Source organism: Haemaphysalis longicornis, unplaced genomic scaffold (genome assembly GCF_048455015.1).
Source record: "Haemaphysalis longicornis isolate Haplotype H1 unplaced genomic scaffold, Haemaphysalis longicornis Haplotype H1 scaffold_4, whole genome shotgun sequence".
In the NCBI taxonomy this organism is placed as follows: Eukaryota; Metazoa; Arthropoda; class Arachnida; order Ixodida; family Ixodidae; genus Haemaphysalis; species Haemaphysalis longicornis.
The window spans coordinates 4617143-4644276 of NW_027526361.1; the positions used below are offsets into that span (position 1 = coordinate 4617143).

Consider the following 27134-nt stretch of genomic DNA (forward strand, 5'->3'; position numbering starts at 1 on the left):
TGCCGTCCTTCAAAACTGAACTTGCCATTACTAGTAGGATGTGTTCGCTTTAGCAACACGCAAATCCCGAAACGGAAACCAATAATTGTACAGCCGCGATGAACTTACGACTCAACTCCGAATTTTAACTTATTAAGTGATTGCAAATAATGATCTTACGATGCGGTCATTGCCCTGTTTAAATTTTCTCCCTCAAACCCTTACCTTTGACACCACAATTCCTTTTGTGCTACCGTTCTAGCATCTGCGATGAAGGTGCTCAGTTTACTCCTAAGTAGTACTGATCAGCGGGATGCTCTTTTTGTCTGCCCCACTGACTTGATTAATCGAAACCTTTAATTTGATACTCCACACACTCTGTCGAATGAGGAAGCATCTCTTATATGTCCCAAGTGATTCCCCTCATCAAGACTTTCAATTTGATGCCCCATACCTCGCGGCGGCTGCACTTTGATTTTTAACCCAATCGATGACTCACCATGACTATGTCATGATTATGACCAGGAGGAATTTTTATTTGTATCACGTGATTTCCCTCATTGAGACCTTCAGTTTGACACCCCACACGCCCAAGCGCACATCAGTGTGAATGTTAACCCTATATATGAGTCACCATGACTGTGTCACGATTATAACCAGGAAGCATTTTTTTCGTCCCACGCGAATCCCCTCTCTGAGATCTTCAATTCGCTATACACACACACTAGCGACATCCAAATGAATTTTAAACCATTTTTTATTCACCGTGACTGTCATTATTACTTCCAGGATGTGTTTCTTATTTGTCCAACGCTATTTCCCTAATCGAAACAAATAATTTGAGTCCCCATACGCCTACGGGTCATCATTATGAAGTCCAACATTTATTATGACTCACGATAACTAAGTCATCATTATGACCACGAAGCGCATTTTTTGTTTTTTCCACGTGATTTCCCTCCTCAAGACCTTCAATTTAATACCCCACATGCCCTAGCAGCACATCACTTTGAATATTAAACCAATCTGTGACTATCCATGACTCCCGTGTTACACGGTTCACCAATTTTGATATTTTTTTATTTCTTTTTTTAGTTTTTAAAATTTTATTTCATCATTTCTCTACATTTACGCTATTATAATGATTACAAATTAAACTTCTGTGATATCTGCATTTTTGTGGAAATGCAGGGCGTTACACGATCCTGGCCGGGGGATAAGGAGGGGGGTACTCGGCAAAGAATGCTACGCATTAAAAAAGCAAAGGCATATCCATGAACGCCTCACGCTTCAGAGATTCGCGGGGACAGTTCCCTTTGACACAAGGCGTTTGTTCAGGATGCAGAGCAAGAATTCACGCGACCGTAACCCTAAACAGCTTCGACGTAAATGAACTGAGCAGTGATCGCAAGTCCCCACGCCCAATCTTGTTTGTTTCGCCCCAGGGCCTCAGCACACCATCGAGTCTGGCCCCCCTCTGTCATGAACACGAACACGGAGCCTACATCAAGAGTTTGGTATCCAATATATACGTACAATTGCTTGCAAGCAGCGCTAATCATCATGACCAGCAGGTATAGCTGTATTAAATCTGCAACGAAAATTGTTTCTGACCTCACAGGAGTTACGGTGTCATGTCGTACCGAATGCAAGAGTTCGAGCTCACAAATTTGCACCCGTAACATTTTTACCACGCGGGAATTTTAAAACTCTGAATGTTAATGAAATCAGAGTCCGTCTGAGCCCGAGTAAATTCCTCACACGAGATAGTTGTGAGTCCATTTGAGTTATGAATTCATTTTGAGTTCCTGTCCATTTTGAGTTTTGTGTACATTTTGAGTTTTAGGTCCATTTTGAGTTTGAGTAAATTTTGAGTTTTGAGTACATTTTGAGTTTGAGTACATTTTGAGTACTGAGTACATTTTGAGGTTGAATACATATTGAGTTTTCAGTCCGAGTGAGTTCTGAGTTTTGCGCTCACTTTGAGTTTGAGTTTGAGTGAGCGCAGATGTGCTGCTCAGCATTGAGTCTGAGTTTGAGTGAGTGGCGATTCGAAAAAAAAAAAAATTGTGAGCGAGTTTGAGTGAGCCGCGCCAACTTTGCCGAGGTATGAAAAAGAGTGGGCTTAAATTTTCGCTGAAAATATTGCTCCGTCGCTGTCAAAACGACATTCTTCATTATAGCGGCTTCGTGAGCGACCGTTGCCGTGTTACGGGCGAGAGCACAGAGAAGCGCCCTTGAGGGTTCTCGGTCATGTTGACTTGAAACTTTAACTACCCCCCCCCCCCCCCCCAAAGCTCCCTATGCATATTACAACTAATGCCGCAGAATACTTGAATTAGCACGTGTATTGATAGCTCACGAACAGCTTATGTGTTTTATGTTTTGTTTAGTTTCACATTCGTTTTTTAACCGACCTTATTTCTGACGAAACGTTCCTCTGTACGGAGCTTGTCACGGAGCTCTGTGGCTCCGCCATTCTTCAGTTGTTCACGGAATCGCGACTGTCGGTCGTCATTGAGGGATTTTAATGCAGAATTCGGCGCGAAAAAATGCACCGTTTATAGATATATATTTATGTGCGCCCATAATAACCACCGCAAATGAAATTGTAGTTCACGACGGGTTTCGTTGTTATGTTATATGTATTACGTTGTTTTTCTTGCAAGGAATCACACCTTGATAGAAACGCTGTACGAAATTATCTAAGTACATATAACATCATTTTAAATTGATCATTCTTTTTCTACATGGAGTGATGCTGGTAGTGGAAATATTTATCGAACTAAGGGGAGGTTCTGAATACTGGCGATCTTCTTAGCTCAGTAAATGTTTTCACCACCACCAAAAGTCCACGTAGAAAAAAAAGAACAACTTAAACTGATGTCATATGTACCTAAATAACTCCGTACAGCACCCCCTGACCCCTCGTGCACTGATTCAATGCAAGCTATCCGCTCCGTTCGCATAGGTAGGATTCCTGGAGAACGACAGTATGATACTACGCGAAGCCTTAACAAGACTACGTTCCCACACTGTCACACCGAGGTGGATTCCTGTTCGAGCTGGAAACCCAGGCAATGAAGGAGTGCATAGCCTCGCCCGCGAACTTCTGCACCGGGCGCATGCGATTCCTTGTCCTTATCCGCCCACGTCGGACACTACTCTCCATTACAAACAAGAAATAAAGCTTCACTATCAGAACATCAGATGAACTTTTCGTGCCCTTCCTGTTCCAGACAAATCTCTAACCACCACGCAACTGCGCCTTCTTCGGCGCACACACTTACACTCCTTACGCCTGCTCGTTCCTTCCTCTACCGTATCCGACACTCCCCAGCATGTCCTAATTATCCCGAAGCGTACGCTAATTTAGAAAATTGTATTTTTCTCTGCCCCGTTGCAATTCAGTGCCCGCATTTTCCACACCCTCCTCCTTCAACGTGGAGGACTTGGCTAGTCTCGGACCAGCTCGTGGGTGAACCTGGCCCGGGACATCCTCGACGCTTAGTGTTTTGTTTGAATAAGGGTATTTGTCCTCCTATTTTATTGAGCTGTTCTCTATGTGCGACATGGGAAAAGATAGTCCCTAGGAACTGGCTTGCTTTACTGAAGTCGAGTCGAGTCAGGGATTGCTTTTGAAAAATTATGGGTCATGTTTGATCAAGTGGAAGCATCAGCACCAATATACCAGAACGGTGCTCTCCGAAGCCTAATAAAGTTAGCATTTATTTTAGCGTTAGATAAGTCACGTTCGTTCCTTTTTCACATTTGGATAGCGTTTAGTTATGCAAGTGGCTGGAGACTTTGTATGGGGCTGCCAAGAACACCTCGGTGCATGGGTTTTCTTCTCAGTTCAAGCGGCCTTACTGCTGCCTTCACTTCTCCAAATGCAGCTCCAACGGAGAATAATGAGGCATTGCTCCGTCCAAATGAATTAAAAAGAGATCAACCATCTTGCGTTCATAAATTGCCTTCCCTGCAATTTCGGAAGTTATGACTTTATTACATTAGCGTAAGCCTACCGAGGACATAACTTTAAGTTTTTTTTTTTCACACCAACAAAAAAAAAAAAGCATTAGCGTGTTAGAATGATACGACAACGACGGTATATTTGCGCTCTCCAAATTAGGATGTGTCCTAAAATCTCAATATAGCTCGTCAAACACAGAACTGATTGGGCTGACGGAATAGGCGATTCACTGTTTGTCAAGTTCTGCTCTCTTCTTCCCTTTTCCCCCTATTTCTCTCAGTTGCGTTGTGAACGAGGCGCTTGGCTCCCGTCGATGCAGTACTAAATCCAGGCCCAAAAATAGTTTGCATCGTCGATCACCTCCACATAAGGAATTCATGCACCCCGAGGTGCCGCCAGCCCCAACGCTCCTGAAATAGCCAGGCTTCAGTTAACCAGACCGGCCAGTCAGAGACTAGAGGTCACGCGTCACAAAAATAAATCGCACTGCTGTGATCGCATACATCATGTCTTTTTTTTTGCTTCATGCATCCCGTGCGTCAGTCAAAGATATATAATTCCGCCATCCTCCCTAGTTTATTATAGTGCGTGCACTATGGTTCCGGCGGCGAGTTGGCGTGATTCGGGCCGGGCGGCTGGCGGCTTCGGTTCCCGCCTTTTCCCTGTCTGCGGAAGCATCGCCCCCTTCCTTTCCCGCTCGCATCTCCCGACTTCGCCCATCCCCTGTACCTTGCTCAGCGGCGGGCTTCAGATCGGACAGCCAGAGCGCCGAGAAGTGCCCCAATTTCCATTTCTGCTGCGTGCATTTACTCGCTCATTCCGAAACCACCCCCGTCACTCATCTAGAAATGGCGGGGCATTCTGCGCCTTTCTTTGTTTCTGTAGCAACGTATTTTACTTCTAGTTCAGTCGATGAAATGGAATGGGCCGATGTTTTTCCAAATGTGTGTCTTTGAAAAAAACTACGAACATGTACGAAACCGATTTATGACACCGGATTTCGGTTGGGCTGCTAGAAAATGTTTTATCTGGTTGTGCACTGTGCGTTGTTGTTACGCTGCTTCAATAAATGATCGAACTCCGTATACGCACGAACACTTCCTCTTTATGTTATGGCCTAACGAATAATAAGCATCCGTCTATAGTAACGACCTTTCGTCGTCAGAGCCCCGGTGTATAAGCTGCTCGTTTGGTTGGGGCTTTTTGTACGCTTTTTCTGTCTCGAGCCCTGAACGCCGTGCAAGGGATACAAGCACTCACGTCCGCGTCCATCACTATAGTGCGCGTATCGGAGATGCCGATGTTCCTCTCTGTGATAAGGCACCGACATGTCTGTCTGTAATCCTTCGGCAATATTGCGATATTATTGCAGTTACTTTTTTCCGGGTGGCAGACGAAGTAGGTTGCGTATAGGGAAGGATGGTACGCTCCGACATTTTCGCAGGCTTCAGGAGCAGAAATATTTAACATTGACGGGTGAACACACGTGCGGAAGGAAGCGATGACAGAGAATCACAGCAACTGTAAGGCAGTCGGCGAAACGAAGTGTACGCTCCAAGGCTGTTGAGTTCACTAATGGCGATAAAACTCGCGAGCACGTTCGTTTCGCAGGCACGTTAAATCGATCGCGTCTGTCTCGAAAAAGATGCTTTGCTCTTTTTCTCGGGGGCTCTTCTTACTGAAATTTATACAACTGTTTCCTTCAGCCATGTTTTTCTTTAGTGTCGCTTCGCAAATTGTGTTGGTCGATCCACAAAATCAGTCGCTGAACAGGGTGGAAACGGAGAAAGCCATCGCCAGCAGGTCCACAGGACAACGAGAATAAGCGAATCTCGTCTGTGCCAGCGAGCTTGATTTCTTTTTTTCTGCTTAGTCACTTGCGAATAAACTTTACCCGCTCCTTCGTTGTGGAGCAAGAACTTTTAAACACCCACAGGCGCGCAATAGGCTCCGGAACGATCGCCGGGTGGCGCTGCACTCTCCCCTCCGCGGGAGTACGCCGGGGCTGCCGCCGCTTCGGCACGTGCTTTTTTCGCTGCGCGCGTGCTGCATTTATCGCGCTACGGTGAGGTCCGGGTAAAATTTTCTTTCGACTTATGAGAGCATACACATTAGCACGTGTCCAGCAAGTTCGGTTTACACGTAGAGTAGCTACTGGGTCCATCTTTGTCGGTGCTTGTCTTGTCGTCTGCTAGAGACGGGTCGCCTGCTACGCGCCAGTCGAACGGCCGAGCGCCCCGGCGGTTTCAGGGGATAGAGAGTGCTCTTGTGGGCGACCCTTGGCTGGTCTAACCACCTCAGTCATCGCGAAACGACTGCGTCTGGTGAACGGCTTTTCAGCGCCCTAAGCAGACTCCCCCCGGCCCGCTCCTCCGCGTCTGGCAAGTGCACGTGCAGCCAGGGGTGGACGCTGTCTCCCGCACCGCCTGAGGCATCCAGCCCCCTACTCACGAATGCGAACAAAGCGACCGCCGGCTGCGCGAGCCGCTTAAGAGGGAGAGAAAGTGTTTATTAATATGAAAATATTTACAGGGCGAAGTTTTGCCTCTCGGTAGAGGGCACAGGTCTCGCCGGGGGAAGAAGGAGTGAGAGGGAATTGTTGATTAAGTATGATAACAGGCTATGTACAGACTCGCGTACAAAGGGCGGCGGGAACACTCCTCACTCCCCCGAAACGAAAAGAGGAAACTGAAAGCGAAGCAAACCCCCCATATTGTTGCATGGTCAGCTGCCACGACAGTAACAAGGCGAAAGAGAGGATCCATTCATTAAATTCTGCATATTCCCCGCGAAAGCGCACCAAAAAGGATAGACGGTAAGCATGGATCACTATCACTGCGTTTCGAAAGGTGAAATAAGCTGGCACATTTTTGTTTGTATCTGTGTGCTTTCAGTTTACATTACCCGGCTTTGAAAATGCGAACTAGTGTTCTAACGAGTCCTCCCCTCTACACTTTTTAATGCATGCTGCCAATGATTGTTTTCCGCTATAATAAATGAACTTCGGAGTTGTTTAGCTGGGACCGTTCGATATCGTCCATATATAACGCAATAGGTCGACATTTTGCATGGGTGAAAAAGAAATAGTTTCTAGCGATTTACCTGGCTGTAGTAGCTCTGGTCCGTCTTGTCATTGTGACTTGTGTTCTGGACGGGATTGCTGCGTTGTTCGTTTTTTTTTCCACATTTACAATTACTGGTAATTAAAAGAGGTATACACCAAATTCTGTATATTAATAGTAATTAAAAGTTATACGCCACAAGCTGTTCTGTTGTTTCCGCGAACTGTCACTCTAACTTGTACTCCTAGCGAAGCGGGTGACAAACATTGCGAACAAAAATTCCTTCAAGGACAAGTAAAATGGAAATGTGGTGCTGTCAGCGCACCCCTTAATTAACGTGTGCCTTTCTAATGCGTTTTTATGAGATGCACCTGATTGTTTCAACAGTGAGAAATAACCTATTACCATAATCAATCCCGTTTATCTTACATTTCTTGCAAGCCTCAGTGTTTCTGCAGTCCAGAAAATCCGGATGTCCGAAGCGCGAGCACGCGAAGGGAGTAACAAACAAGAGAAAAGTACTCTGTGACAAGCTGAACAGCTGTCGCCTTGCAGACGAAAGGACTGCAACCGGCGACCGCCGAACAACGCGTTTCCCCCCTTAAAATCGTCGGGGCAGTCTGCCGGTCGAGCGGTGGGTCTGTAGCAGACGACAAGACAAACTTCGACAAAAATGAACTCAGTAACTACTCTACGTTTAAACCGAACTTACTGGACACGTGAGGACGCGTATGGGTTCATAAGTCAAAAGAAAATTTTACCCAGCCCTCTTCCTAGCGCGAAAAATGCAGCACGCGCGCAGCGAAAAAAGCACGTGCGGAAGCGGCGGCAGCCACCGCGTACTCCCGCAGAGGGGAGAGTGCAGCGCTGCCCTCGCCCGGCAAACTTTAGCTTCGCCTCCCTATAAATGCTGCCTAGAGCTCACTGCACGCGCATTCGGTGACGTTCTCGTGGTGTTCCTACTCTTGTTTCGGGGGTCGTAAATCCTGCGCTAACGCATCCAACAATTAAATCTAAAAACTTTTGATCACATTTGTAATTTTCGGAGGGTATAGAACGCATCTCTCTGGGTAATATATTTTTGTTTATTAGCCACATTTTATTGTTCATATATTTGCTCGTAAGGGTTCTCCCCCATTCCAAGAAAGCTCGAATGGAGTTCACAATTACAAAGACTAACCGCTCGAGCGAGCACGTATTGGGCAATAAATTTTATTATATTTGATTCTATCTTTGTATAATTTGAATATGAAGATATAGACAGCAGTAAAGCCCGCTTTGACATGAAATGCGGAAAGGAAGTAGGTAAAAAGGGCATGGCCAAAAATTCCCCGGCCGCCTCGAGAAAAAGGCACTGGCTGCAGAAGCAGGGGGCTGAATGTCGTCGATAAAAAAATCCGGTTTCGATTCAGAAGCTTCCTTTTATATAAAGCGTTAGGTAAAAAACAACATCCTGCAAATGTGGTTTAGAACTTGTCAGGAATTATTGAGTGCTGTCTGTTGTTGCCTGCGTGACATTAATGCCTCCATGTCTCGTCCAGCTGTGCACCTGCGCAAAAAAAAAAAAGGAATCGGTACTGATGAAATGAAGACGCAGCAAACCACGCAGAAGGTTTTACAAGAAGCTCGAGGCATCATTCATTGTGTTTTTATACACCGCACGCATCTTTTCAGATTTGCGCTACAAATATTGTCGTGAAAAAGCCTCAAAATAACTTTTCATTTTGTCAACTTCATCTGGTGTTCTACGTTTTACTCGTAACTAAGTGTTCTACGCACAGTTTCCTTGATCTATCCACCTTTGTTCTCATTGGTTCTTACGTCTAACGGAGCGGAAAATTAAAATTCATCGTAAATGGGGAATTCCTAAAGGCCTGCTCAAAGCACTCATTCGCCTGAAAATAACTGAGAGAATGAACTCGGCATGCATGAAGATGCTTGTGTAGTTTGCCTGATTTATTAAAAGAGCCCTCGGCGGTCTAAGCTGGCACTGCCTGGATTGGGCCGACATCAGACTGCGTGCGCTCGGATGGGCGATGAACAATGGACCGGAGACAAAAGGAGCGTCTGTGACCGTGAATCAAAACCACAAATAAGCACTGTTTCTTCCAGCATTTTTAAGCCTTTCTTTTAAACATTTCTCCAATATATTAAAAACGGTAGTTTTTCGTGGGCTACTTAAACACGAAACTTTGGTCTGTCTGTCTGTCTGTCCCTCTGTTCAGGCGCCCGGCCAAAAGTTTTGATTATTTCTAAAGAAGTATATGTAACCAAAACTTTTGCAAACTACTTAATCTGGTAGCATACTTAATACTTGCAACATCAGTCCGCAAAAAAAAGAAACTCGGCACATTTAAGGCAAAACATAAAAACATAACTGATAATAGCAGTGTTCTGTTAGTTCAGCATATTGGTGTGCTTGATTATTGCGATAGTAAATAGAAACGCATTAAGAACAATGTTTTACCCCGAAAATACAAAAAGGAGTGGCGCTCGAGCCCTGCACAGTAACAAAAAGTTCAAAGAGATGGCACGCGAGCAGTGCGAAGGCGGGAAAACTGAACTGACTTGAGCAATCTTACCCCGTGCCTGTTGTGCCCGGACCGAAACACAGAGGGGGCCACAGAGCGAGATCTGGGCGAGGGGAAGAGGACAGGATGTGCAGCTACGTGGCGGCACAACACTACGATCTTGCGACGACATTTGTAGTGAAGCGAGCAGATACGCAGCTGATTGTTTCTCTCAAGCGTTTCTTCCCGCTCTTTTTAAAGTATTTTTCGCACACCGCTTTCATTCTCGAATCGCTTATTTCAAATAGAATGTCTTCGAAGATGCCACACAAATGGACTACGCCAAGTGCCGAAAATTGCCGGAAGCAAAGCTTGAAGACGTATTTTCTCGTCATGCAATCCTACGTAAGACATGTAAAGAGAAAATGTGCTCTGTCGAGTGGGAACAAACTACCTAACAAGGCCCCCGGGAGAGTCGCTCAGAAGCGGAAAGCCTATCGCGGCGCAATCGCTGGAGGATTGAACTGAGTGATCGTTTCCTCGTCTCGTTGTAAATAAAGCGAGTCTAAGCTGTGACTACAGAAAAATCCCCCCCCCCCCCCCCCTGTAGTTTATGTTAAAATTCAGAGCAGCGCAAATGACCAATCCGAAATGTAAGTGGTATATAAACTGCAATTTAAAGTACTTCGAAGGCAAACAGCATCATGAAATTGGCAGTACTTGTGTTCGTTTTCAGCGTTACAGCATGATGTAGTTATGTTTACAGTAGACTTCTCAAAACAAGTGTTACGGCTTTTTTTCCAGGACCGTTCTTTCTGTATTAAACTGGGTGTTTGAAAGCACGTCTGTGTACCGCAAGTAGTGTTAGGAAGAGATGGCTTTTAAACTGCTGTTAAAGGCATTTCTATTGTATTTAGCTCATCGAACTTTTGAATAAAGTTCACGTAAAGCATCAAGGTATACAGTTCAATTCATTGAATGGGGCAAAACCACGCAATTAAGGCGGCAAAAAACAAGAAATAAACGCTGCTTTCAAATTGAAATCAAAGGCGCTTCTAACCAAACCCATCCACAAATTGGATGCTAGAGACTGATCTCACCAGCCAGGCAAGCGTAGGGTAATTTGTTTTTGCTGCACTTGGATTAGAGCCAAAACTGCAGACATTTTTGTCCCATCCATGCGCTTCCTTTTGAAACCACCGCGTTCCAATGACATATATAAAAAAAGGAAAGGTCACGCAAAATCATCCGCGCAAGAATTGTGCGCCCGCAAAGCGACGTAAAAGCATGAGCCATTCCACTCTGTGAAGGTTGGTGACCAACGATATTTTTTGGGCACACGACGTAGAGGTGACACAAAACTTAGGTTAAAGATATGACCAACTTTTATTTCTTGTGCGCATTAAAGGGGGTCACCTCTGAGAACGACACATACGTACGAGTACACAGATTTGTTTTGACTCTACTGACGTTAAACATGGGGCCTGTTGATTACTAATCTACTTAAAGGACAAATACGAGTGTTGAGATGTGTAAACAAGAGGCGTAAGTCATGTTTCATTTCTGAAAATAGTGCCTCTTATTAACTAGTCTACTTCAAATGCATGGGCAAGGAATGGGATGCATAGCTTGAGGTGTAAATCATGTTTTGAGAGGCGCGCGACTTTGGTAGTGACCTCGTGCTCAGTGCACACATACTGGGACGTTCATTTTTCAACGGCTCGTGTTTCAAAGACACGGGACCTTTCGTTTGCCGACAAAAATGCCTGAAACACTTACTCAAAATACAGACGTAAACAGAAACACCATCGAGAGCTCACAAAAAAAAAATCTTCCCATGTAAAGCTACACAAAAAGTAAGTGGAACATAAAAAAAAACACCTGCATTGACATATGTCTGAATAATATGGTAAGGACACAAATATTACGCAGAATTTTAGTGATGCGAAGTGGCCACACAATTAAAACTGAATACCGCATAGCGTATCCTAGCGTAATTGCTCACGGCCATATCGCTAACGAACGTTTACGCAATGAAAAATGGGTTCTACTGGAATGAAGTCAGACGGCGGCAGAAGGGAAGTGCGGAGTCTTCGTGTGTCGTACGTCGGAATCTTGGTGGGTGGCTAAGGCAGAAGTCGCTTCTCCTTTAAATTTGCTGTGTTTCGCCATACCCGCTTTAAGTAAGCATGCGTGCCTCTGCAGCATTCGCCTTGCGATTTCCCAAGGTGATACAGCTGACAGCGAGGTCTGTTAAGGTAAGGCGTTCGGGAATGTGATTTTGGTAATTATTCAAGGACAGTGTTAGATGGTGGATCGTGGATGTATTGTACCAAACACTATCCTTGAATAATTATCAAAATCACATTCCCGAACGCCTTACCTTAACAGACCTCACTGTCAGCTGTATCACCTTGGGAAATCGCAAGGCGAATGCTGCAGAGGCACGCATGCTTACTTAGAGCGGGTATGGCGAAACACAGCAAATTTGAAGGAGAAGCGACTTCTGCCTTAGCCACCCACCAAGATTCCGACGTACAACACACGAAGACTCCGCACTTCCCTTCTGCCGCCGTCTGACTTCATTCCAGTAGAACCCACCCTGAAAGCAGCCGTGCGCTACGTGTGCATGCAAAGGTATTTTACTAGCCTCAATGGTGCTCCTGAGAGCTTCCTGAAAGATGGGCGTCTTCCCGGTGTCCCTTGTTGGTGACGAAGCACGCTTTACAGGGGGGAGCCCTTCTAGCGTTTATTATGGCGGGACAATAGGTGAGGCACGTCGGCCAAACTTTTCGCCTTGCTTTGCGGACAAAAAGTGACAGAAAAACTGAGAAGGACGGAGCGAATGAGGAGAGGAGGAGGCATGCGGGGAAAGGGAGGCCGAAACGCTATCGTCGTTCCACTTCATTCGCAGCAAAGCAAGCAGGGACGATTTTCACTTCCACTAGCTCAGAAGAGGTTTCGTATAAACGGAGGTTCAATCCATTCTGCTTGGTGATTAGTGCTTTCACACTGAAATGACTAAATCGGGTGAAACAAAGCATTTTGCTTGCGGGTCAGTTGTGCTTGTTATTTTTGCTGACAAAAAAATGGCCGTGTATCAGCTCCTCTCGTTGCAAGTGTCGACGAAAGACAATTAGTTGACTGGCGCCCCTGCCAAGTAGATGTCTCCCCTCTCTTCCCCGCTCACTTTTTATGCTGTTCCCCTCCCGTCTCGTTACTCGAAAGATAACACGCTGGAGGTTTGCTCAAGTCAATTTAAATTTACCGCGCTCCCCTTCTCCAAGTCATGTGCATTGATGCCAGCGCTGCCGTACGGCGGAGACGTCCGTGAATCGAGGCACCCGACTAGAACGTTTATAGAACCACGTTTTCTTAATCCACGAGCGTGCCAAGCCGAAAGTAGAACCTATTTAGTGGAACCTTTCGTTGCGTTTGCCGCCCGGTTTCTAAAATGCCGCCAGGAGCGATAGTAGCGTTGGCAACAGCAGGCGACGGTTTTCTACAGTTGATGTAGTATTTCATTTGCTATCCCAAAAACCAAGCATCCATAAATATTTTAATAAAGGAACACTGCAAATATCACTTATGTATTGATTTTCTGCCTTATATTCGCGTAATGTCTTGTTCTTGTTCTTGTACCCCTCCTGCTCGGGCTTATATGGCCTGCAGTATTTCTTAAGTAAAATAAATAAATAAACAGTGTTGACAAGTATGAACACTGACACTGGAGTTAGACGTTTAGATTTGGCTATGGGTATACAAGACTACTGCGCAGCTTCTGTTTCACTTACAGACAGACAGACAGACAGACAGACAGACAGACAGACAGACAGACAGACAGACAGACAGACAGACAGACAGACAGACAGACAGACAGACAGACAGACATAACGACCGAAATTTCTGCGTTTAAGTAGCCCAAGAAAGACTATCGTCTTTAATAATTCCGGCCATTGTTGGTACGGGCAAACAACGAGTGTGGGCACGTTAACATATTATAACGAGGCATACCTTGTGGATTGGTGTGACGGGATGATATCTGATAAAATGTTTGTTGCAAATGTAAAGCACCAGGTGGTTTTGGATTAGTAAATAGCACTAAAAATGTAATTTATTTTTAAAGCGAAGCTTTCTATCTCTCATTGCCGGTAATCTTTTCGTCATCAAAACGCACTGCAGTAAAGCCAGCTCTGCACAATGGGTTTCGCAAAATGATGCTGATGATAAGCGAAGGCACATAAAGGGGAATCCAAAAGGCTTTCTGTGGTCGGAATCGAACCTGGGTCCTTTGCGTCATGAAACCGAAGTGCCACCGACTGCGCCATTCCGACGTAGACAAAGTCATAGTCCGATATACAAATTGCTTCGTATATTGGACTATGACTTTGACTCAGGTTTCACGCGAGAAAGCTTTGCATTTTAATGACCATCTTTCTCTCAAGAAATTAGCTTTGATTTTTGTCAGAGTTACGCCAGCTCTTCTATGTGAGTTAGCTAGGATGAAATGAACGGAACGGCTCTTCATGGCTATGACTGCCCGTATTAGCGTATAGTGTCCTAAATCCCATACTGTAGATGCGTGCTCTAGCTGCGGCAGGACCTGCATCTGCCCTTCGCAAGTGAAAAGTGCAAAGGTAACTTACAGTCCAGTTTGGCTGTTATGCGGTCGATATGTGGTTATCAAGAAAGGGTTTTTAGTAATGCGAACTCGGGACATCGATTGGAATTGGCCTATTATTTACAACTGTTGTTTAGGAAGTGAACTGCGGAAGTGAATTAAGGCTTGAATAACGCATTGATTTACAATTTTTGGTATTCAAATCCGTTTATTATTTGTTGCACCATTCAGAGATATTTTTGAGGTCTGTTTGGAGGGATGAAATATTCGTAATTTGACTCGTCACGAAAAAAAACTGACTAGCCTGAAAGCACAGATGAAAGTACTGGAACAAGTTTTTTCCCGTCAAAATTCGTTTAAATGACGTGGGATACCTATTCAACTAAATTTCTTACCGCGCAATTACCGAATCCACCATTGCTGCGTGGCAGTGTATACGTGCGTTCATTCTAAAACATCGAATATTAAGATTTTATATGCGAACGCATCTCGTTCACTCGCCTTGTCCCTGCATCCATCCGGCGTTGTCGGCGTCCACCCCTCCCCCATTCTCTTCGCCGCGCCAGCTGCGCTCTCCGCCGCTCACCCCCTCTCCTCTCCGATAGCGAACACTCTCTCGCGAGGGGCATTGGATTGGATTCGATTGGCTTGGCTTGGCTTGGATTGGATTGGATTGGCTTGGATTGGCTTGGATTTGGGTTGGATTGGATTAAAGTGGATTGTGTTGGATTGTGTTGCGTCATAGCCGCGGCAGACGCACTGGCGCCGGCGCGTCCCCTCACCGTTATGCGCCGCTCCGCTCCATCGTTCCAGCGCCGTTCCTCCGCTGTCCAACGTTGCAACGTGAACCCCCTATGCGTCGCATCTACACAGGGGTTTCCGCGAGGGGAGGTGGGAGTTTCGAACTGGCGCCATGATATCTCAATGATGTGATTTTGATTGATTGATTGTAGGGTTTAACGCGCCGACGCAACGCAGGCGATGAGGCGCGCCGTAGTGGAGGGCTCCGGATTAATTTTGACCACCTGGGGATCTTGAACGTGCGCCGAAATCTCGTGCACATGGGCGTTTTTGCTTTTCGCCTCCATCAGAAAAGCGGCCGCCGCGGCCGGGAATCGAACCCGCGACTCGTGCTCAGCAGCGCAACGCCTTAGCCACTGAGCCACCGCGGCGGGTATCTCAATGATGTGCTGAAACTACACAGAGTGTTTCCTCATATCGCAGAAAATGACATGGATTCGCAACTCAATCTATCTGCCAATGGTAATTTTTAGATGCGAAGCATCTCATGGTCGGGGCTATGTCCCTCCCTTGTCGTTGTCGTTATTGCGCCGTCCACACCCCCACTGCGCATGCTCGGCTTGCTGAACGCCCGGTCCCTTCTATGACTGCCGGAGTTACAGTGTTGCCGGTGTCTTCCTGGGCCGGCACGAGATGAGCACGCTTCACGCGCCTTCGACGTTTCATCGTCGTCGGCAGCGGCGTGCGTCGGCGAGTCTCGGCGGGCCGTGATTACAAGCAGCCAACAACCATCCGGGAAACGTGCATCGACCTCATCTTCAGCAACTTCAGGGTTCATCCACTACAACAGCCCTTGACTTTACATTTCACAGACCATAAGGCGGTCATAATCAAAGCGGAACGCAAACCACAGCTCGACGTCACCTGCGTTGAACAAGATGATGATAATGCTTAAATAAAGACAAACTCATACCACGTACAACGTCTCTCTCTCTCTCTCTCTCTCTCTCTCTCTCTCTCTCTCTCTCTCTCTCTCTCTCTCTCTCTCTCTCTCTCTCTCTCTCTCTTTAATGCCTCTCCACTCTAACACCCCCCACCCCCTCCAATAAAATCACACCATCTTCCCGTAGGGGAACCCTGAGTAGTATGCGAAGCAGCCATGGGGTCAACGCAATTTCCCATTTCGTAGTTCCGGTAAGTGAAAAGTGTGGTAGTTACCATGGAAACCAAACGGTAAATATAACGGTAGCTACGTACCTCAACCTCACGGAAAAGACGAACTGAAAACTAATGGGCACTTGAATCGACCCCATGCCTGCTTCGCATACTACTCAGAGTTTCCCTACGGGAAGATGGTGTAATTTTTTTATTCAGAGATATTTGCATATGATTTGAAGTATCCGCGTCAATGGCGAGAACATTGATCCAATAAGAACTTTTTGTAACCGTTTCTCTTACGTTGCCGGATTCCTCTTCCATCTTTTCACGTTTTCTGCCGGTTAGCACTAATCAGGGCGTTAGCTGGGGAAACTTTCTCACGCAGTTAAGGAAGAATACACTTCGCGAAAAAAAAAAAATCGCAGAACCAATTGGGACCCGAAGCACTCAGCCGGGCACTTTGAAAATGCTTCCTCATGCTTGGAATGCCCGGAGCAGGATATGGGCCGTACTCGGCGATAACATCGACGCTAGTGCAATGCACGGTTTTTCTTCCTAAGAGCTGGCTCGGTTTTGCTTGCGCTCGGGCGCGAACACGTATGCTTTGTCCCTTTTGCACATTCTTCGCAGTCACTAGGGGGAGCGATGAAGCGAACACACCACAGGGGCCGCAGAGTTGCTACCCGAACATTTCCCGTAGTCCACGGGGAAATGAAGTGCAAGGGAGAGACGGCGGCACTGCGAGCGTTGGAGGGCCTCAGCTTCGTTTCTCCGCGGCTTCCCCGTCTCTGTCATCCCTTCCACAGGAAAGTTGGCAATCTGGCAAGAGAAAGAAGAAGAGCGAAGGAAAGTTTCGGTGCCGTGCTTTGCGTAACTCCGCATAAGGGGCGAACTGGCGTCGTTTCAGAAATGAAATTACGCCTCTTCTCGGAATCAGAGGTTGGTGGTAACAAAAGAGGTGCGTTCCCCTAGCGGCTTCCCCGAGAACGAGCTGGCATAACAAGTACAACTAACTGTCCGTGTCCTATATGCGTTGCGAAATCCCCTCCTTTGGACGCAGTGTGCGGCCGTAGTTGCTAAAATGCTGTGCGCAAGCATCTCGTCGAATTTAGGCTACACAGTTTGTATCAAAAGTGCGAGGAAAGGTAACAGTGTAAAACTTTCGCTTTACGTATTTCAAACCCACATTTACAATAAACAGAACTTGCGTGTTACTACTTTTCGACAAACATGGTGCAAAAATACGAATGAGTGAAAGCATGAGCCTAAACCCATTAACAGGAAAACGACTTTCTGCGTACCCTCGGACATTCCCTTCAGCTGAGCGCGCGGGTCTACTGAACACCTAAAATGCGAAAAAAAAAGGGCCAAAGCAGGAGGGAGGGAGAGCACAGAGCACAACGAGCAAACAGTCGATCGATCGACCGACGGACCCAGTGCTGTGTCTCCGGAGACGAGGCATCAAATAGGAAGGGAACAGGGTCTTTGTGTGGTTCCGCTGTCGGTTTCCCGGGCTTGCTTTGGGCTTGATTAACAACCCCGCTCTTCTGCTTTAATCGCAAGCCCGGCCTCCTTTTTTTCGCCCTTCTCATTTCTTAGAGCCCAAAAGGGGAAGAAAGCATTTGTTCTTTCTTGTTCTGCTTCTTATTGCCGTCCACCTTTTTGGGAGCACGGAGAAGTGAGAAAAATATTATACGCGCTTTTGTTGAGAGCTTCCACACAGTAGCTTGCTTTTTTTGAGGCTCGCTTTTCTTATATTTTTGTTTTCAGGGCACACAAACACAGGCTTCGACAGAACTGTGGTCCTTCCTTTCGCAAGGGTTCCTTCAGATAGGTGAGAAGGAGGAGTAAACTTTAATAAAACCAACGGTTAGTTAACTTGCACCCACGGTGGTGGGAAGTATTGTTAGTCCAGAAGTCCCTGGGCGTTCGCTGCCTGCCAGACGGGCCCTATCGACGAGCACTGATCACCGGGGTCCGGGATAGCTAGCGTTTCTTCCCACTGCTCGTGGTTGGCGAAGGGAACGGGGGTGAGGGAAGTAGTGTGGGAGCACTCCCAGGTCATGTGGTACAGCGTGAAACGTTCGGGGTGGAATTTGCGTCTGGTGGAGTGGGAGACGGGTGCCGTGTGGGTACCTAAAGTTTGACGGAGGCGGGAGGGGGTGGCTTCTTTCTTATTCTAATTGTCGTCGGCAGGAAAAGAGTGCGGTGCTCGAGGCAGTACGTAGTGTGGGAGGATGTATTTGTGTATTCGAGGCACAGGATTGCACTGGTTTAGTCTTGGTGCAGGGGTTTTTAAAGACGATAGTCTTTCTTGGGCAACTTAAACCCAGAAATTTTGGTCTGTCTGTATGTCTGTCTGTCTGTCTGTCCGTCTGCCTGTGTGCGACTCGATTCAGCCACCCGGCCAAAGTAAAATGTACACTGCGCAATAGGCTTATATACTCACAGCCAAATGTGAGCGTCTAAACCCGGTTTATATGTACATACTTGTCAACTTTGTTGAACATGAACAAGACATTACGCAAATATAAGACCGAAATTTCATACACAAGGGATATTTACGGTGTTCCTTTATTAAAAATTCATGGATGCTTCGTTTTTCGATAGCAAATGATATTCTACATCTACTGCAGAACAGCGCGTACCACCTGCTGTTGCCCGCGCCACCTACAGTCGGAATATAAAAAATCACGCGGCAACAGCAGCGAAAGGTTCCACTAGGTAGGTTCCCCGTTCTGCTTGGAACGCACGTGAAGCACGGCCACGCGGTTCTATAAACCTTCAAGTCGGCCGCCTCGATTCACGTGCGTCTCTGCCGTACTGCAGCGGTGGCATCGAGGAACCCGGCCTGTAGCAGTGGAACGCGGTAAATTCAAAATGGCCTTGAGCAAACCCTTGGTGTGTTTACCTTGGGATGAGCGCGACGGTACAAGAACAGCATGAAAGGTGAGCGGGAAAGCAAAGGGGGTCATCTCCTTTGCAAATGTTCACAAAGACTATCGTATTTTGACGGCATTTGCAACGGAAGGAGCAGATACGCGGCCAATTTTTCTTTCAGTTAATAAACTGCAATAAACTTAGGAGCTTTGAATTTCCACATATGTTCGCAGAAAATGCAGTATACCGTCTGAAAAACACGGAGGGTGGGCTTAACCACAATAAGAATGAATTCGCACTGATTGCTAGAAAAAAACGCATGCAATATGCCAACAACGAGGCATAACTTACTATCTATTCGAGTGGAAACGCGCAGTTGACGTTTTTCATGGCGTGGTATCACACAGATGATATTTTCGAGTCGAATTGTATGAGCTGGCTCATTATTTGGCCCAACTGCACCGTTTTAGCCAGTGATTCCGAATCCCGGGGGTAGACATAGCGGACTGCAGAATTTTTTTTTTATTTTTGCGTACGGCTTAGCGCAAGACAGCGTTTAAAACGTACTCGGGGCTCACTGCGCGTAGAAACTGCATTACTAATAACTAGCCTAGTTGTCAGTTTGATATCAATGCGTTTCAAATTCTCGAAGCCAATCATCCTCATCTAATTCGTAGCGACTAAATAGCACAGCATTTCCGTTCGTGTAAAAGTTTTGCTTTCTGGAAGGCTACAAATCGTCTGCTCTTTACAAGAAATGGTACACGTGCTGCTGCTGCTGTTGCTGCTACCACCCCTATTACTACTATCTTGGGCGTTTGTTCCACTGTTTTGTTCCATGTACAAATAAGCCGTTATCAATGGGGGCACTGCCAGTTCTAGTTGTGTAACACTGGCTATGCTAAAATAGCATATACTAACAGAGGCGCGAACTCGTACTAGAACGAAGCGCCCTTTTTAGCATCGAGCGGTCCCATGCGCGTTTCTGTCAGAAAACTGTGACGACACCCCGACTCACACCAAGCTTTGCAAAGACGAGCCAGTTGAGCAGGTGGGGTACCCTCTTCCTGTTCTCAAAAGACGCCGGCTGTTTCAATCTAATCCCTTCCAGCCGGCGACTTGCCCTGCAATGCTAGCGCGCTTAGCTTAGCGCTCTGTGGATTTGCTATAACTCCCACGAGGAAAAGAAGTTCGTGGAACTTGAAAATTTACACAAATAAGCGCACATGTGCCGATGGATACTTACACGAGCTTCGCACTGTGCCAAAGAATAAATCCAAGCGGATTTAATCATTCCAAGAAAGGGGCGGCTGCGCTATTAATCTCCTCACGTGAAAGGGGAGGGGGGGGGGGCATCATTTGGCACCTCCGTGAGGGAGCTGAGCACTTGAGTACAGCCTACATGTCCACCTTGCCAAAAGGGCGGAGGAGGCGGCCGGAAGGTCCCTGCTGACGGCCACTACGGGACCACCAACCGAACTCAAGAAGTCCAGGGGGAGGCGCGCGTTCGGCCCGCTACAACATGGTGCCCTCCGCCACTGTCAGGACATCGATTTTATGTGAACCATTTCTTAGGCCAATATAGTTTCTAAAGACGATAGTCTTTCTTGGGCAACTTAAACCCAGAAATTTTGGTCTGGCTGTCTGTCTGTGACTCGATTCAGCCACCCGGCCAAAGTAAAACATACACGGTGCAATAGTCTTATATACTCACAGCCAAATGTGAGCGTCTAAGCCTGGTTTATATGTACATACTTGTCAACTTTGGTGAACATGAACAAGACATTACGCAAATATAAGACGAAAATTCAAACACAAGGGATATTTACAGTGTTCCTTTAGTAAAAAATTCATGGATGCTTGGTTTTTCGATAGCAAATGATATTCTACATCTACTGCAGAAAGCCAACCGCCGCCTGCTGTTGCCCGCGCCCCCTACAGGCGGCATATAAAAATCACGCGGAAACAGCAACGAAAGGTTCCACTAGGTAGCTTCCCCGTTCTGCTTGGAACGCACGTGAAGCACGGCCACGCGGTTCTATAAACCTTCAAGTCGGCCGCCTCGATTCACGCGCGTCTCCGCCGTACAGCAGCGCTGGCGTCAAGGAACCCGGCCTGTAGCAGTGGAACGAGGTAAATTAAAATGGCCTTGAGCAAACCCTTGGTGTGTTTACCTTGGGATGAGCGCGACGGTGCAAGAACAGCATGAGAGGTGAGCGGGAAAGCAAAGGGGGGCATCTTTCTTACAAATGTCTACAAAGACTATCGTCTTTTGACGACATTTGCAACGGAAGGAGCAGATACGCGGCCAATTTTTTTTCTCCATCTCGCACTGATTAACACTGATCACCACATTCAATTTCTCGGTGTTTGCCAGCTAGATTGCACCAGCCATGTCTGTTCTTTTTCGCCGTTTCAAAGTAGCTCTGGTAAAACTGGGAGGAAGTGTCATAGGAAGCGATCAACGCACATATTTCCGTGAACAATGTATGGGTTTGTTTATTTATTGTTTGTTTTTACTGCCTGGCCACGCCCGGCTGTGTTATCTGCGTTCCACGCGAAGTGCGTCTTCCATTATTTATTTTTATGCCGCACGGGCTATCACAGTCACATAAGCAGACTGTTTCGCCCCAACGTCACTAGCCCAAAATAATCTTCTTTGATCTACAATGTTCTGGATGCAAATCGACGGTTACAGAAACACTCGCGCCGAAAGATAAAAGCCTGCAGAGCAGACGCCGCGGCATTCAAATCGCCGACGCTCGCTTGAGCACGTCAGTTTGCTGACTGCTGCTTCGCCGCCTGTGTATTCTTTCAGTCGTTAGGGGAGCACAAGTTCGCTCCAATAAATTTGTTTTTCCTTCAAGACACCTGCGTCGTCTTTGGCTACGTGACATCTGATGGAGGTGCGGGGTACTCACCCTTTATGCTCCCAACGACATCTGGAAGCCGCCAAGCTTGGCGGCTTCCAGAGGTGAACAACAACTTCAGTGAACAACAACTTGGCTGAACGCTTTCAAACCATTTTTTTATGGACATTCCTTTGATCATACTCCAACCATTGCACACGTAAAATTGCAGCCTCTTAAACCTTGTTTAGGACTGCCTTTAAATCTGTTTTGTTCTTTTTCAGTCCATGTGCTGGAGAAATTCACGAACCAGACAAAGTCAGACGTGCGGAGTTACCTCCGCAGAAAATGCAACAATGCTGCTACGGCGTTAAAAAAAAAAACTGGAAGTGGTGCCACACAGGCACCAAGTTGTGCTGCAAACACTGAATAAACAAAGTTGTGCTTCGTCTGGGACCTTGAAAATTTTGAGTTTCTTGTGTGGGTTATTCTGCATGGCTTGTTGCATGCTTGAAGGAATCAATACATTTAGTAATGCAGTCTAAATGCATTTTAAGTGTAGCACTTTAATGCACTTTTAATGAAATTTAAATACATTTAAAATACTATTGCAAGTGCACTTTGAGTGCATTTTAATGCACTTCAAATGTATTAAGGTGGTATTTTAAGTGCAATTCTAGCACACTTTTGATCTGGCATGAATACGTTTAAAATGCATTTTCAATGCACTTATTACGGCTGCATTCCCAGATTCGTGAAGGTAAATATGTTTCCAATGTATTTTAAGCGCACATTTAGTACATGTAGACATATACAAGATTGCATTTTAAATTCATTTTGAATATGATGAGAATATATTTACCATATATTCCGAGCATACTTAAAATGCATTTGTGAAATGTACTTTTGCTGTATTTTTAATGCACTGGTAATGTATAAAATAATGTAAAATAAATACAGAATTAATACATGTATTAAATGTCCTAGAAATACATTCGAAGTATGGCCTTCTTTTGCTAAGGGAGCTAGAGCCAGCCGCCGACTGCAAGGTCTCCCACCGGAGTTTGGTCTCCTGCCAGACAGACCCAAAAGAACGACCGCTGAAACCACCACCATGGTGCAAGAAGCAACGTCACCAATCGTCCTGCAGCAGCCCTGGGAACCGCCATCATTCCGGGGATCTCCCGCAGAAACCCAGAAGAATGGTTGGAGAAACTGGAGCGCGTCCGGATCTTCAACAGGTGGGACGACGAAGAAACGTTTCGGCATGCATGCCTTCTTTTACTTGGAAGATTAAGCTCGAAATTGGTTCGAGAACCACGAGAGCTGTTTAAACAGCTGGACTCAATGCAAAGGCGAGTTTCTGAAAACATTCGCCACCGTCGTGCGGAAAGCTTTTGCTGGAAACGCGCACTCAACACCCCAACGAAGGGGTCGTTATCTTTGTTGAGGAGATGAAGAGATTGTTTCGCCATGTGGATCCGGAAATGACCGAAGAAAAGAAACTGAGATTTTTGATGCGAGGTGTAAAGCAAGAGCTTTTTCCCTGCCTTGTTCGCAACCCCCCCCCCCCCCTCCCCCCTCCAAGACGGTAAGCGAATTCGCGTCTGAAGCCGCCGTTTTGGAGAAGAAGCTCGAACTTCGAACAACGCAGTACGATCGCCCTGTCAACGCGCTGTTCTCAGAGACCGTCGGTGCCGGAACTGTAACCTCCGATACATTGCGCGAGACATGCATCCGAGCAGTGTTCAGAGAGGAGCTCCGGAAACTTTTGCCAACGACGCCACAGCCTCAAGTCGCTTCCCTGACAGACGCTATCCGAGAAGAGGTTCAACAGGCGCTGGGGATTTCTACGCCATCCGAAGCCCTCCGTGAGCCACAAGCTATGACCTACTCCGCAGCTGTTCGTGGACCCCGCCTTTCTCCAACCCGTCGTCAAGAGGCCCCGCCGTACCGCCGTCCACTGTCGCCCGCCCGACCCCCTGTAGTCCAAAACCAGACGCCTAGGAAGACCGACGTGTGGCGAACGCCCGGTAATCGCACTGCGGGGAGGCCGACCACATCTACCGTCGCTGCCCTTACAAGAGGCTCGGTTTGCGAGGATTCTCCGTCGACGCAATACGCCCCCGATACGGCCAGCGCCCTACTTCGAAGATAGAAGAACACCTCTCGAACACCAACCGAGGACCAGCCCGCTTCAACCGTTCCCCGTCGCCCTACCCGTACCAGTCGCCCAACCACCGTAGCAACGCTAACTTCTCACGGGGAAGGTCCCCTAGCCCACGAGGGGGAAAATAAAAGCAGCAACTCCGGGAGGTAAAGTTGCACGACCGCGGAAAAATGAAAACCCTCCAACGACGCAGCGACTCGCTGAAGACCATGATTCCCGACATGCCCTCAGCCCGACGACCCCATCTAACCCTGACGTGACTCCCTAACACGGCGACAGCAAAATGGCGCGTCGCGTACCCGACATAACAGAACCTGCCACTGAGGACGCGACGAAGACGACGACGACGCATAGTGTCCGACCGTCAACACGTACAAGCAGAGATACGACGCCCCGACGAACCCGGAACTCGAGGAAGGCGGCGTCCGACGTCAAGGTGTCCATCGACGGCTTCGATGTAATCACCCTCGTAGACACGGGAGCCGACTACTCAGTAATGAGCGGACCATTTGCGTCTAAGTTAATGAAAGTTATGATCAGATGGGACGGTCCGCACATACGCATAGCAGGAGGCCACCTCGTGACGCCAAGTGGAATGTGCACATCGCGCGTCACCATAGACGACACCACGTACCCTGCGGCGTTCGTCCTTATGCCTAACTGCTCCGGTGATGTAATTCTCGGCATGGACGTTTTGACAGATAACGGTGCAATAATTGATCTACAGGCCAAGTCTTAACATTTTCATCCGATCACTCCACGACGCCGCAGCTGAACCCCGAACCCCGTGCTGCTGTAAGGATCGCCGACGACCATGTCACCCTGCCACCCCGCGGAAGCTTGACGATCAGCGTCTACTGTGAAGATGCGGTTCCTGACGTCGACGCTATCGTAGAGAGTGACCAAAGGTTGCTTCTCGGCCGCGGTGTCTTTGTCGCATAAGACACTGCGCGCTTTAAGCAACGCCAATCCCACGTTTTGGTCACTAATTTCACCGACGAGTACCAGCATATAAAGAAGGACGCTGTAATTGCGTTCCTCGAAGAAACGCAAAAAGGAAGTGACGTGATCGCGGATGGCGAATTTGAACGCGCACCCGAAGATATCTTCAAGCTTCTGAATCCCTTCAACGTGAATCCAGCGTTACCGCAAGCAAAACGGAACAAATTATTGGCTTTGCTGCGTCGCTACAGGGAGTGTTTTTCGTCGAACTCAAAACTACGAAGCACCGAATAATAACCGAAGATGGAGCCCGACCTACCCGACAGGCACCGCACCGCGTCTCTTCACACGAGCGGGAAGCCATCCGGACTCAAGTCGACGACATGCTCAGCGACGACATTATACAGCCATCGAAAAGCCCCTGGGCTGCACCGGTCGTACTGGTGAAGAAAAAAGACGGCACATTAAGGTTTCGCGTTCACTACCGGCGACTGAAAAAAATCACCAGAAAGGACGTGCACCCCCTGCCACGAATCGACGACGCCCTCGACCACCTCTGCCATGCGAAGTACTTCTCATCGGTGGATTTGAAGACCGGCTGCTGGCAAATTGAAGTGGACGAGAGAGACTGAGAGAAGACCGCATTTATAACCCCGGACGGCCTATACGAGTTCAAGGTGATGCCTTTTGGGCTGTGCACGGCGCCACCAACGTTTCAAAGAGTCATGGACACGGTGCTAGCTGGCCTGAAGTGGCACACCTGCCTCATACCTCGACGACGTTCCCCAACTTCCCAACGCCGAAACACAAGATGGGCGTGCGAAGATTTCTCGGACTGTGCGCATACTACCGGTGCTTCGTCGCAAACTTCGCACGCATTGCAGAGCCACTCACGCCCTTGACGAAAGATAGCACCCATTTTAGCTGGGAAAACGACCAAGAAAAAAAGCATTTTGCGAGCTGCAAAAACGCCTGCAAAGCCTGCCCGTGCTCGCTCATTTCGACGAAGACGCCGAAACAGAAATGCGCACGGACGCCAGTGATATAGGCTTGGGTGCCGTCCTCGTCTAAAAACAAAGCGGTTGCGAAAACGTAATCGCCTTTGACAGCTGTGGTCTGTCGAAGCAGGAGAAAAACTACTCAGCGTCTGAAAAAAAGGGCCTCGCTATTACATGGGCCATTTCAAAATCTCGCCCATACGTGATGGTAGACCTTTCAAGGTTGTAACAGACCACCATGCGATATGTTGGCTCGCCAATTTGAAGGACCCCTCTGGCCGTCTTGGGCGGTGGAGCTTGCGCCTGCAAGAGTTCGACGTTACAATCGTCTACAAATCCGGCAGGAAACACTCCGACACCGACTGCCTGTCCCGCGCCCCCGTCGACCCACCACCACAAGATTCCGGCGACGACAGCGCATTTTTCGGAGTCGTGACGAAAAGCGACCTAGCCGCCCAACAGCGTGCCGACCTCGAGTTAGGCGTCATGGTCGACTATCTCGAAGGACGCAACGTCAGCGTGCCTAGAACCTTCAAACGCAACCTAACAGCATTCAGCCTGAAAAACTCAGTTTTCGTAAAGAAGAATTGCAGCCCCGGTACGAGAATGAATCATCTTCTTGTCATCCCCGCAGAACTTCGTGACGAAATTTTGGAAGCATGCCACGACGTCCCGTTTTCCGGACATCTCGGCCCAGCCCGCATAAGTGGAAAAATCAAAGCGAAGTACTACTGGCCCCGCCTTACATCCGACGTCACCCACTACGTCCGGAGTTGCCGTGACTGCCAACGACGACAAGCGCCACCGACGAGACCTGCCAGAATTCTGCATCCGATCGCCGTCCCATCGAGGCCCTTCCAACAGATTGGAATGGACCTTCTGGGCGCGTTCCCTACATCCCGATCGGAGAACAAGTGGATCGTCGCAGCGACAGACTGGATGACACGCTACGCAGAGACCGCCGCTCTTCCGATGGGGACTGCGCAAGAAGTCGCACAGTTCTTCATAAGCCAAGTTCTGTTGCGACATGGAGCCATGGAAGTCCTAATCACGGACCGCGGAACGGCCTTTACTGCGGAGCTGATGCAAGGAATCTTACGCTAGAGCCACACGGATCAGCGAAGAACGACGGCGTACCACCCCCAAACGAACGTACTAACGGAACGTCTGAACAAAACGATCGCGTATATGCTGTCTATGTACGCCGACGTTGAACATAAGACTTGGGACGAAGTCCTCCCGTATGTCACG

The 27134-nt window shown here is 47.6% G+C and overlaps 1 protein-coding gene across 1 annotated transcript in view; it reads left to right on the plus strand.

Moving 5' to 3' along the window:
• Window positions 1-27134, plus strand: part of LOC144178145 (uncharacterized) — a 317073-nt gene that overhangs the window by 65135 nt on the left and 224804 nt on the right. The window lies entirely within an intron of this gene.